This window comes from Pinus tabuliformis, chromosome 4_2 (genome assembly GCF_031772625.1).
Source record: "Pinus tabuliformis cultivar Carrire ecotype Pingquan chromosome 4_2, CPIR1, whole genome shotgun sequence".
In the NCBI taxonomy this organism is placed as follows: Eukaryota; Viridiplantae; Streptophyta; class Pinopsida; order Pinales; family Pinaceae; genus Pinus; species Pinus tabuliformis.
This window is the reverse complement of record NC_142304.1, coordinates 921,152,453-921,165,953: the sequence shown is the minus strand read 5'-3', so window position 1 is coordinate 921,165,953 and position 13,501 is coordinate 921,152,453.

The window sequence follows — 13,501 nt, the reverse complement described above, 5'->3', positions numbered from 1 at the left end:
CCACCTTTAAAACCTCTAAAAACAGCTCTCAGCATCCTCCTGTAGATCCTCTTGCAGATCCCCTACAACCTCCTGTAGAATTTCTTGAAAGTGACTTTTTGAAGTGCAATTGTAGAGGAAGTCTCCAGAAGGTTACTAGAGGCTTCATAGGACTCCCCCATACCTTCCTACACCTTTGCAAACCCCAAGGTCGCCTTCCATCACCGCCAAATCTCTGCCACAACCACAAACAGATAAATTACAAGCATAGTAATTTCACATAAAATACATAAAAGACCCAAAAAGATGTTTTTTCTCATTTCCTTTCAGAAGTAGCTTGAATAGATGTAGTTTCCCTTCTTAGTAGTCAATGGCACTCATTTCTATGTTTTTCTGCAAAAGTAGGGTTGGTTGGAAGAATTAGGGTTTGCTAGGGTTTGCATTACACTCCTTTAGTTGATTTCTGTGTGACCGACCTGACCTTTCTCCGAGTTAAGAATATAGAGTTCAGCCCAGAAAGAACCTTGAAAATCAACTCATCCCTATCCACCTCCCAGGAGAAGGAACTGTGTAGTTTATTGAGAACCCATTTGGATGCCTTTGCCTGGAGCTATAAGGAGATGAAGGGAGTGCACCCTTCAATTTGTACTCATCACATTTACATTAAGGAAGATTGCAAACCAGTCAAGCAGCCTCAAAGGAGGATGAATCTAGCCCTTAAAGACATTGTCAAGGAAGAATTGCAAAAGTTACTGGATGTAGGATTGATCTACCCCATCTCTAACAATGAATGGGTCTCTCCTTTGGTGCTAGTGCCAAAGAAAAATGGTAAGTGGAGAATCTGTGTCGATTATCGGGAACTGAACAAGGCCACCAAGAAGGAAAATTTTCCTTTGCCTTTCATAGATCAAGTGTTATATGGTCTGGTGGGGAAGAAGATTTTCTCCTTCCTAGACGGGTTCAGCGGGTACAACCAAATCCAAATCAGCCCGGAAGACCAAGATAAGACCACTTTCACTTGTCCTTGGGGTACCTTTGCATATCAGGTCCTTCCTTTTGGTTTGTGCAATGCTCCCACCACTTTCCAGAGAGCAGTATTGAGTATATTCTCTGAACTAGTTCATGATGCAATGGAAATATATATGGATGATTTTATTCCTTATGGTTCTAACTTTCAGGAAGCTTTATCTAACCTAGGAAAAGTTTTGGACAAATGTATTGAAATGAACCTGTCCCTCAGTCCGGAAAAATGTGAATTCTTGATGACTGAAGGGACTGTGCTAGGTCATGCAATCTCTCAGCAAGGATTACAGGTGGACCCCAACAAAATTTCCATCATCCAAAGGGTCCCACCTCCTCAAAAGGTAAGAGATGTCCAAAGTTTCCTAGGTTTAGCAGGATATTATAGAAGATTCATTAAAGATTTTAGTAAGCTATCCTCTCCATTTTTTGGTATTTTGGGGAAAGATGTCAAGTTCATATGGACTGACAACTGTCAAGAAGCCCTAGATACCTTGAAAAGTAAACTTGTGACTGCCCCAATTTTGAGAGGTCCAAATTGGGCCCTACCTTTCCACATTCATACAGATGCCTCGAACAAAGCGATAGGAGCAGCCTTAGGGAAAGTTGATGAGAAGCTACCTTATGCCATATACTTTATAAGTAAAAACTTGTCAAAGGCAGAGTTAAACTACACTGTAACCGAGAAGGAACTCCTAGCTTTAGTCCATTCCTTAAATAAATTTAGACATTACATCATAGGCTATTAGACCTTCGTACACACTAATCATGTTGCAATTAGGTATTTAATTAACAAACCAAATGTAAATTCTCGCATCATTAGGTGGTTGCTTTTATTGCAACAATTTGATTTAACCATTGTTGATAAGCCTGGTAAGGAAAATGTTGTTGCTGACTTTTTGTCTACAGTAAATATGCCTGCAGGTGGGGAAGGAATAGTAGATGATCAAATGCCAGATGAACACCTATTTTCTATCTCAGTACTCTCTCCATGGTTTTCTGACATAGCAAATTACTTGGTTTCAACACAATTCCCACCACACCTATCCTCAAAGGAGAATAGCAAGGTCATGAGGAAAAGTGCCCCTTTCACTTGGGTTGGGGGAAATCTCTTCAAACTTGGCCCAAATCAGATTTTGAGATGATGTGTTAGGGAGGAATAAGTTTTTGACATTCTCCTGACCTATCATGATGGGCCTTGTGGAGGCCATTTTGCAGCAAAGAGGATAACCTTCAAAATTCTACAAGCAAGATACTATTGGCCCACTCTTCATCAAGATGTGAGGAGATATATCAGTCAATGTGATCGGTGCTAGAGGATGGGGAAACCTACTCCAAAGGATGAGATGCCCCTGCAACTTCAAGTGACTTTTGAGCCATTTGAGAAGTGGGGTATGGACTTTGTGGGTCCTATCAACCCTCCTTCAAACCAGAAACAATACATCATTGTGTGCACTGATTATCTGACAAAATGGGCAGAGACAAAGGCAATCAAGGTAGAAACGGAAGAAAACGTAGCTGAGTTTTTAAGAGAGAACATATTGTATAAGTTCGGGTATCCAAGAGAACTTGTTACAGATCAAGGCAGTCAATTCACTTCCAATCTGATTGAAGACCTGCTCACACATCATAAAATCAAGCACAGGACCTCAACCCCATACCATCCACAAGCCAATGGACAGGTGGAAGTCACCAATAGAGCTTTAGAGGGAATTTTGATTAAGGTAGTGAGAAGCAACAGGGAAGATTGGGAAGATTGATTGGTTGAGGCCACCTGGGCCTACAACACCACATGGAAGACCACCACAGGGTTCACACCCTATGAGCTGGTCTATGGGAAGAAGGCTTCACTATCAATAGAATTTGAATACAATACACTAAGGATGGCAGCTCAGCTGGACCTAGATCTCAGCCATGCATAAAGAGAAAGGTTACTCCAGCTAAATGGATTGGATGAACAAAGATTGCAGACCCTTCTCCACACAGAATTAATCTAGCTTCAGAGGAAGATATGGCATGACAAAAACATCAAGGAGAAGCAATTCCAATAAGGAGATTGGGCACTGTTGTATGACTCAAGATATAAATATTTCAAGGGCAAATTGAGGACAAGATGGGTGGGACCCTACATAGTAGAAAAGTGCAATGACAATGGTTCAGTTTTGATCAAGACCATCGATGAGGAAGCCATCCCCATGCTTCTCAATGGGCATAGGTTGAAAATCTACAAAAAGCCCCTCTCCAAGCAAGAATTTATTGAAGATCTAAGTAAAACAGTGTTGGTAGTGGAGCAAGTCTCTACCTCCACTCCACCCACTCAATAAAATAATAATAATAATAATAATAATAATAATAATAATAATAATAATAATAATAATAATAATAATAATAAGGACTCCAGTGAAGACCTATATGAGGCACTTGAGTCCCATCGTTAGGCTAAAAGCTTCTTTTGAGGTGGCCCAGTGATGACATAAACAAAAAAAACAAAGAGAATAAAGATCCCTTGGAGGTGCCTAGGGCAGGCAGGTAGGGTAAAAAACTCCTAGAGATGCCTTAGTTGTCTTTTCAAAAAAAAGAAAGAGAGAAAAACAGAAAAAGAAATTTGACTTTTTGAGTGCATTGCAGGTCGCAAATGGACCCTAGAAAGCAAGGGGACGTGCCACCAAGCCTATTACGCATCCTCTAGACTCTTCTCCATCGTCTCTGCTTTTTTTCCATCTCTCGATGTTTTTTCTAAAGACTGTGCATCTTACAGGAAGACCTGTGTGTTCTACAGGAGGCTCCTATAGAAATCACAGAGAGCTCGAAATAAAGCTAGAAAAATGATTTAAGAGCTGGGAATTTTCACAGAAAGCCTGTAGGCCATCCTACAACCATCCACCATCCTAACCCTCCATCCCACACCTGCACCATCTCATTTCCAATTATTTCTCTCCTTCCTGCAAATAAAGCACAGAAACCTATTTCTCAAAAACAAATTCGAGGAAATAAAAAAAAAACACCGATACAACTCACCTATAGCCTACCAGATGCTTCTCCATTACCATCAGATTCTTCAAGAAGCCTCCTCACAGCCCCTTGCATAAGCCTTAGCTAAAAATTTTAGGGGGAGAAGCAGCTACAGGATCTCTTGTAGGACTCCTGTAGCAGCTGATCCCCTTAAAAATCAAGCTCCAATAGCGGAATAGGTGTAGCCACAAGTATGCAGAAGATGTCTGAAGCAAGATCCAACAAAGAAGCACATGTACAAAGCAACTGAGCCACATATCAAGAAGCCACAAGCATATGGCAGTAGGAATACAGATATGCAGCACTAGAGTCTGAGCATGCAGCAGCAGCAAAGCCATGTAGCACTGTATCACGAACATTTCGACTTGTAGGTAAGTGTCTAAGCCCATTCCTCTATTGCATCTGTATGATTCGAAACTGCATAAACAAATGGAATGGTTGGGATTAAACCAGAAAGGTGGCCAGTTAACTGGCCACCCTCGTCTAGTTCGATCGTGCTCATCCGGAGATCACACTACACGTGTGTCTAGTCAACTCACGAAAAAATCTAAAAAGACAGGTAGTGGCGGATGTTTTGAACTCCAGTGCCAATGATGGGAAGTGATTGTGGGCAGGAAGCATAAAGTCTCATGATGACACTGTAGTGGGGACCAACGGTCCGAATAATGGTGATGTACCCTTTTCGTGACCTCACCTCATCACCGGAAACCTCTCCCGTAAGCATAAGTACGCTCTCTCGAGCTTATTCACCACCTTTGTTTCCATTTTTATTGTCGTACCCTCGACTGCAGTGAGCTCCCTACCACCTCCAGAGCATCGAAACCATCACTCTATGTCATTTTCAGAACTCCTCCGCTTATCGAGTTCTACAGGAGCAGTAACAAGTCCTACAAGAGCCCTTTTTATAAGAGGACCAGTAAGCAGTCTTGCAGAGAAAAAAAAAAACAAAAACAAAAAAAAACAAAAAAAAAAAACAAAAAAAAAAAAACAAAAAACAAAAAAAAACAAAAAACAAAAAACAAAAAAAAAAAAAACAAAAAACAAAAAACAAAAAAACAAAAAACAAAAAAACAAAAAAAAACAAAAAAAAAACAAAAACAAAAACAAAAACAAAACAAAAAAAAAAAACAAAAAACAAAAAACAAAAAGCAAAAAGCAAGAAACAAAAAACAAAAACAAAACAAAACAACGGGATTTTCATCCAAATTCAGGCTTGAAGAGGTAGGCTCGGTGAAAATCCACTTTTCATTTTCATATATACGAGGGGTGATGTGATTTTAAGAAGGAATTGAGCCTAAAAAGGAAGAGGAATTGCATTCAAAAGCTCTATCTGCTTCTTAAGAAAAAACACAGTTTTTGTCTGTTCTCTGTTTCTGAAGTATTGTCTCCTTCTCCACCTTGGTACTCACATATACAAGGAGTGATGCAATTTTAAGGAGAATTAAGCCTAAAAGAAAGAGAAATTGCATTAAAAGTCTGTCTGTTTCTTAAAGAGAAATATAGTTTTTTTTCCTCTGTTTCCTGGTTTTCGAAAATTGTTGTCTCCTTCTCTGCCTGAGACATTCCAAAGAGTCTAAACATAATGATAGGAGCATTTATGCGGAAGGAACCTCTAAACTCAACCAAGCTACCTGAACACCCTGAGGTAGTAGCCCTTTTTACCAGAGCCAATTAGATGCCATTCTTTGAAAAACTTCATGGGTATGGTGAAGAAATAATGCAAGAGTTTTCCCTGTCCTTGATACCTCACTCAAAAACCCATGCCACTGTTAGTTTCAGGGGTCTCACCAAGGAAATCACCCCAGAGTTCATCAGTAGGGTTACCAATCTCCCACTTGGACTACCTTGGAGCAAGGAGGAAAAACCACTGGGTAAAGTTGGCAAGAAAACCTTCTTCTAGCTAGATGAGCATCTTGTAGAGGACAAAAATGGCATCAGGAGAAAAAGCATACCTTACCCTTGGGATGAGGTCAGTTATCAGATTATCAAATGCATCTCTTGTGAAGGAAGGTACAGCATAGTTTATGGGTACCATTTCAGACTTTTGCATGAGTTAAGATATGGCATGGATCTTCCTGCACCCCAAAAACTCAATATTCCCTATTTTCTCCTCCAGTCCCTAATAGATTACAGCATCAAATTGAGGGCAGGAGTTCCAAACAAATTGGCTCACCATGGGCTAATTAAACTGCTGGTGGAAGAGGCCCTCCGCACCTTCACAATACCTATAGCCTGGGAGATTTTTAGAAATATGACAAGGGAAGATGATGTAAAAGCCCTCACATATGACCTTAGTCCATCTGAAAGTGAGGGAGAAGAACAAAAAGGGGAAGATGAGGAGGAAACCAGAGAAGAGGAAGAGAAAACACAAACAGAGAAAGAGGAACCTGAAACAGGGAAGGAAGAAACCCAAACAAAGGAAGAAAAACATGAAACAGAGAAGGATAAGACCATAACAGAGAAGAAGAAGGAACCTAGGACAGGAGGAAAAAGGACTAAAACAAAAAGGAAAAAGACTAAATCAGTGAAGACAAAGACTACAGCAGAGAGGGCAGAAACTAAACAAGAAGAGGAGGAAATTAAAACAAGGATAGAAGAAACAAAACTTGCAGAGGCAGAAAAGACAAAAGAAAAAGAAACAGAAGCAAAGAAGGCAGAAGTGTCTCCTGAAACACTGGAAAGGGAGGCAACAGCTATTCTTGCTACACTCAGCACCCCAGTTAAGCCCAAACCAAAGAGAAAAAGGCAACCATCCATGTATTTCAAGGCTCGAAAAAGCACCAGGATAAAAATAGGGAAGCCACAACCACCCTCAAAAGAGCCTATCACCATTGAAGATTCTCCTACTACCAAAAAGGAGGAATCTCCATCCAAAACCCCCATCACCTATGAAAGAGGAAGCCCTAGATCTTCCACTTGGAAGGAAAGGATAAAACTATAGGACTCTAAAACTGTCCTACAGGAGGCACAGAGCGCTCTACAGGAGACCTTGACAAAGCCACAAGAGTCTGAGAAACTGGAGAAAAGGGAAGAAGAACAAACCAAGGGGAAGGATGAAACAGTAGGGATACCATAACCTGACCCACAACCTATTTTAGGGTCTTATTACAACCATTAGGAAGAAGGGAAAATCATCCCACAAAAGTTTGCAGTCCCTCTTTTCTTTGAGCTGGAAAAAGAAAGGGTTTTTCCCACAAATGGATTCAAATTGCAAAGTCCAAAGGGGTGGAAGACATTGGCCACATGGCGAGAAAGCTTAGAGAGATGGGCAGAGAGTTGGCCATTGTAAAACATGCAGAAGCAATCAAAAGATCTCACTTGGAAGTAGAGAATGAAATGTTAAGAAAACAACTGCAAGAAAAGGAAACCCTGGTAGAAACTAAAATGTTGAGAAAACAACTGCAAGAAAGGGAAACCCAGTTAGCATGCATGTCCAACTGGGCTATGGAGGCACTTTAGTGCAGGTAGCCAGCCAAATCATATGGAGTATACCTCAAAGATTAGTGGCTCCAGTTCCAGATCAAGACTCTGGCCCAGAGAGGCACCATACCTTTTAGGATTATGGAAAATTCATGGATCTATGTGACCACAGTTCAACAGAGGACAAGGTGAAGTTGGCAGAGTTTTATTTACATAACATGGCCCTTACTGATATGAACCTATGGGACACAATGCTGGGTTAGGATACTTGCAGCTGATGGCCATGGCATCTTGGATGAGTCATGAGGAGAAAAGGGCAACAGAAATCAAGAAGTTAATGGCAAAAGAGATAAATGAACCCTTAATGATCCGAGCTAAGCCAGTAGACCCCATGGCTCTCATCAGTGCCCACCAACACCTTGCAGATAATCCTCAAAGTGTCCCTAAGTATATCAATGAGCAGGCCCAGGCTATTGGACATTTTGAGGACATGGAGAGATTGTTTGGAGATGACTGCATTCATGCCTGCATGAGAAGGTGGAACACATTGCCACACAGCCTACAGATCACGGAGTATCACTCCCCAAATAGGATGAGAGAATCCTTGAGGAGAGTGCCACGGTATAAGCACTCTATGCAAAGTTTGAAGGCCAATTGGATTGGCCTCAAATTCAGTCCTCCACTGCTGCCAGGACTACTGGAGGGTGTAAAAGAAGAAGAAGAACAAAAACAGTGGGAAGAGGTGGATGGAAAGGCAAGATTCCATGATAAGGAGGAGGATATCACATCAGAAGCATGGGATGTCAGGGAATCCATTAAGGCCATCAAGGATGAGGAGATAGACTAGTTGCTTAGAGGATGAGCAACCCATTCAGTAGGGGGTGATGATGAGCCCCATAAGGGCTCATTTGGCCTCCTAACTCAGCTTAATCCACCATTCTTATTAGTTTATTGCATTTTTTTTATTATATTTATGCTAATAGAGTGAATTGGGTTAGTCATTATGCCATGAAGTCTAATGTGTGCTTTATGCAGATTTTTGGTCAATTTTGGGACAAAGTCAAAAGATTAATGAGCATTTGACAGCCAATATTCAAGGAAAACAAGGGATATGATTTGTAGGACGGTGTCCCCCTCATTTATGACTCCCTACCTCAAATCCTCCATTAGGAAACTCAGAGCACAAGTAGCCACATTGATGCATCAAAGGGGCAGTCGAGCAAGTGAAGAAGAACTGTTGTCTATCTCTAGTCTTGGGAGTTGAGCCTCCTTGATTTTAGGAGAGTTGTTGGAGGCTCCAATTGTATAAATAGGAGGGCTTAGGTGCTCAGTACTTTAGTTGGTTGTTAGTCAAATTTTTTCACTTTTGTTGCAGTTCTTGCTCAACTCATTTTCGAGCTTACTCTTGTGAACAGTTTATGTAATGTGACTATTATTTTTGATGATGGAGATGAAATATTTTCTAAGCCAGCACTGATTTCTTTCAGAGGGCTGAAGCTCTTGGGTTAGGGCCCAAACCAAGCTGCCCAACACCTCTTGCTTTGTACTTATATGTTTTTGCTTCAGTTCATGAATTAATTTCTGTTAGCTTCATTTCCTTTCAGAAGTAGCTTGAATAGATGTAATTTACCTTCTCAGTAGTCAATGGCACTCATTTCATCAGTTTTCATCTATTTTTCTTCAAAATTAGGGTTGGTTGGAAGAATTAGGGTTTGTTAGGGTTTGCATTACACTCCAGTCTTTTTTTCTCTTTCTGCAAGTAGAATAGCCTCTTTAGAGTTAGCTTTCTTTCATCATAGCTAAAAGCTTCTTCTGAGAATTCATAGAAGTTGGCTTAAGCTCCTAGTGAACTTGCGCCAGGTGACCAAGTGACAGCTTGTAGTAAGAGCTAGTACTTGTGCATACCTCACCGTCGCTTCCAAGTTTGCTACGAACTACCGGGTTGATAAAAGTAAAGTAGGAAGCCCCAGGAGTTGCAACATTCTTGCTACAATACTGGTGCTCACCAGTAACCCCAACCGTTTAGCGTAGGATTAGGAGTAGTGTTTTCTTTTTTGCTTGTCTTTGCTTTGTGGTTTGCATTGTTTTCCATGGGGTAAGTGGTGAAAGGCGAACCACGTCTATCCATGGGGTAAGTGGGGAAGCCAAAGTAACTCCCATAGCGATTCAATACTCCTGAAAAATTAAGGCCCTGTGCTATCAATGTACCAAAACAACGAAGCTGGAGTTTTATTAGTGTGTCGCCAAGTATTGTAGCGGCTGGAACACCCTCCAAAATTTTGGCCTGCATCCAATTTCGAAGGCTCCCTTGAGTTTTTACCTGATACTTTCAAGCACTCGGGCTCACCCCGTGGGCTCATGTTGAGTCTTTGCACCCACCTTGCTTGACCATTCAAAGGACAAATTTTGTATGTTGGTAACAATGTCTTGCTTGCGACCATGTTCTGGTCATGCACAAGGTCTTCGCTTCATGTGTACATGTTTTGTTTGCTATGTAAACATTCGTCGTGCTTACACATGAAGTTGTATGAATTGTCGTGCAAGTGTCATCATGGTCGTCCAATGATCGATCGCAAGCATCGTGTTTGTCGCTTGCACTGTCAGTCAGTCATGTTGAGCATGTGTGTCTTGATTTTTTGAGGCATCTTGTCGTCAAGTCATGTGAGTGTGTGTTTGCAAGGTCGCGTATGCACCATTTCACTCGCTCACACACTTAGTGATTTTTGCTGAAATTCTGACAACCAAATCACCCTCTCACAGTTGGACCATCACCCCATCATCGACTCGATTGACTGTCACCAGAACAATGCAGAAGCACCCATCAAGCCATTTCAAGATGCACTTCCTACAAGCTCATCAATCAACCCTCCTTCTGGTCAACCAGAGAGTTTGACCAGGCAGTCAGCCCGAGACTAACTCCCCTCAAAAATTGCGCAGAGGCTACAGACTATGCCTACTCCGCTGACTGAGAAAATTTCATAGGTAGGCCGGACAGACACCCAGTGCCCGTCTCTGTTTGCCTCAGAAAATTGCGCAATTTTCCCATCCAATCACCAGTCAGCCGGTTGGCTACTCACCCAGAAAACTGTGTATATTTCATGAGCAAGCCCTTTGTAGCCCAACAGTTTGCTCAGCTCAGAAACTGTGCAGAGGTGGTCAGAAGGTTAGCCTCCCGGCAACTGTGAAGGTTTTCTAGCCAGAAGCTCCCAACAGCCCACTATCAGCTCCCTCTAGGATTTGCACAGTTTTTCTTCCAAGCTCCTGCAACCTGCTACCAGCTCCCTCCAGTAACTACACAGTTTTTGCTACCAATATCCCGTTGCCTTCTCACTCCAAAAATTGCACAGATCCTGCCTACCCAATCCTCCTGCAGCTCACACTTCTTCTCCCAAAAATTGTGCAGATTTGTCCTCTAGCTGAGCCAGATCCCATGGAGAGTCATTGTCGATCCACAATGCTCATCTTTGTCTCCCAGTGACTTCTACACAATTTTCATCAGCAATCCCCGGAGCTCGCATCCCAGCTCGAAAATTTCCTTACACAATTTCATAACCTTGTCCTCTCTCTCGGTCACCTGCATCTGAAAATGATCATGCATCATGGTAGACTAGGAGGTTTATGGATTTGATGTCGCATCATCATGAGTGACTACAGGTACAGGTACATGAATAGACATGACATGAAAATAGATGGGATGAACAAGGAGAGTACATGCAAAAGGACATGTTCGCGAACAGATGAACAAATGATGCATGCGAGGAGATGTGTTCACAAACGGATGAACAAATGATGCACATGAGGAGATGTGTTCACAAACGGATGAACAAATGATGCATGCGGGGAGATGTGTTAACGAACAGATGACCATGCGAATATGTGTTCATGGATGGACGAACGTACTGTAGAAATTTCACTTGTAGAACAAACCGATATATGCAATGTCCTAAAGCATAATACTTGTTCTACTTCTACAAAACATTAAGCGGAAGCATAATTGAATTCATAAGCAACACCAAGTAGAAACATGCATAACTGATCAAGAGAAATAATCACACATAACAAAAGATATCTCCAAGGGAAAGCACCAGCATAAAACCCCAACCATGTATTATCAATCAAGTGTAGATCCTCAACAACATACCAAAAGAATCAGCTCAATAGCTATCCTGCTCTCTCTGTAATTAGAAGATCCTGATGATCTTCAATCAGAAGATGAAAATCATGGACTACCTAGGCCTCAATATATAGGCCATAAGTCCTCCAATCTCCTATAATAGATCCTTCTCCATGCAAAGAATACTTACTAGAAACATCCAAGCATCTGATAGTACACTGCCCCACATCTGATCTCAACTGGGTCTCTGACAGAACTGACATGCAACAGTTATCCATGAGTGAATTCTCAGTTATCTAAAATAATAGTTGTCACATGCATGCAAGCATTAACAAACTATATTTTATTATTTTAACAACTTGTTAAAATAATCTAACCAGACTTTACTAGTTAGAACTAAGTCAACTGATTCTCTCATTATAGTGTTATCTCAAAATCAAGCCGTGGAAGGTTGCAGACCAGGAAGACTTCAAGTAACTGTTTCAAACCAATCTTTAGCTAAGGCTTAGCCTCCTTAGCCTGAGAGGGCTCTCTCAAAGGATTAAAGGTTTTTGATTATGATCAAGATGGCTGACTCTTGTGTAACAAATAAAAATGAAAATGGTGGAAACACAACTAACAAGTATCCATTGGGCTTATGGAGTCATATATGATTCAGGATTAACAGTAGGGTTGGCTTTGCACAAAAGTCAAGGCATTCAGATTTCAACATATGTAGAGCACACCAAACACATAGAAGGCAGTTTATGAGTATATGAAGGAAATTAGAACACTGCAAGTGATTTCTAAATAATCAAATATTCATAACACTGTAGATAACATGAAAAGAAAACCAAAGAAACTCATACATTGAACTCTATGATTCTTGAGAAGCATAAGCTAGTATTGTATTACCAAAAAAAATAGAGTCTTTACATAAGCCAAATATCAGAGCTTTTTTTTATTAATTTCCAACCTCTATTACGTTGCTCTTTCTCCTATATATATAGAGCTTTTCTACCTAACTGAGATTCCTCCTCAAGCATGAGGGGAACTCGAATTCTCCTTATCATGACACCTATTGAACTTTAACTACTTATTAAATACAACAAACTACTAACTAGAGTTTTTAGAAACCTAAGACAATTAGGAGTCTAACTCCTTATCAAGCTGGTAATGTCATTAATTACAATCAAATCTAGTTCCCTGACAAGTGGTCTTTTTTAGTTTGGCTGTGGTAGGTGTTTGTAGCTGCCTGCTGGCCCTTAATGTCACATCTTCTCCATTGCTCCTGAAAAGTAGGAAACTGCCCTGTTTATCTGCTTTTGGTTTTCCTCAAAGATACTCGAAACCAATGAACCATGCCCTTCTTCTTTGATTATACAAAAATATATTAGGATGCTACGTCCTTGATGTGCTGTCAACCTTTTCCATGTGTGAAGACAAGACCTCCTCCAAGCTGTCTGATATATCATGAACTATAGTAACTTTGATCACTTTATAACAAAAAGTTTAGAGTTCGAATATAGGTCTCTTCCACCTGTTTCTTCCTTTGTTGAATGTTGACACCTATTACATGATCCTTTGAAGAGATTCCTTTTCAAAAATTTTCCCTCGGTCCCTCCAAGTTGGTTGACTGGATTTTAATTATGTAGCTACAACAATTTCGTAGCGCGCTACGAAACTGCTATGCGTTAGGCATCATCTTCAGCAGTTTCGTAGCGCGCTACGAAACTGTTGTGTAATCACCAAAACACAGCTTGATGTGTGACTTCCTTAAGGACATTTTTTCTGCTGGCTTAGCTGCATCTTTAAATCCTCAATTTTCCTTTTCATAACTTTGATCCCAACTCTCAGTTGCCTGTTAACCATTCTGATGTATCTCGCCTCCTTTTTCTTGAAATCAACCTAGCTTTGGCTTGGTATCTTCTTATCGTAGCTATCAACTACTATAGTATGTTTCTGAATTAACTTGTC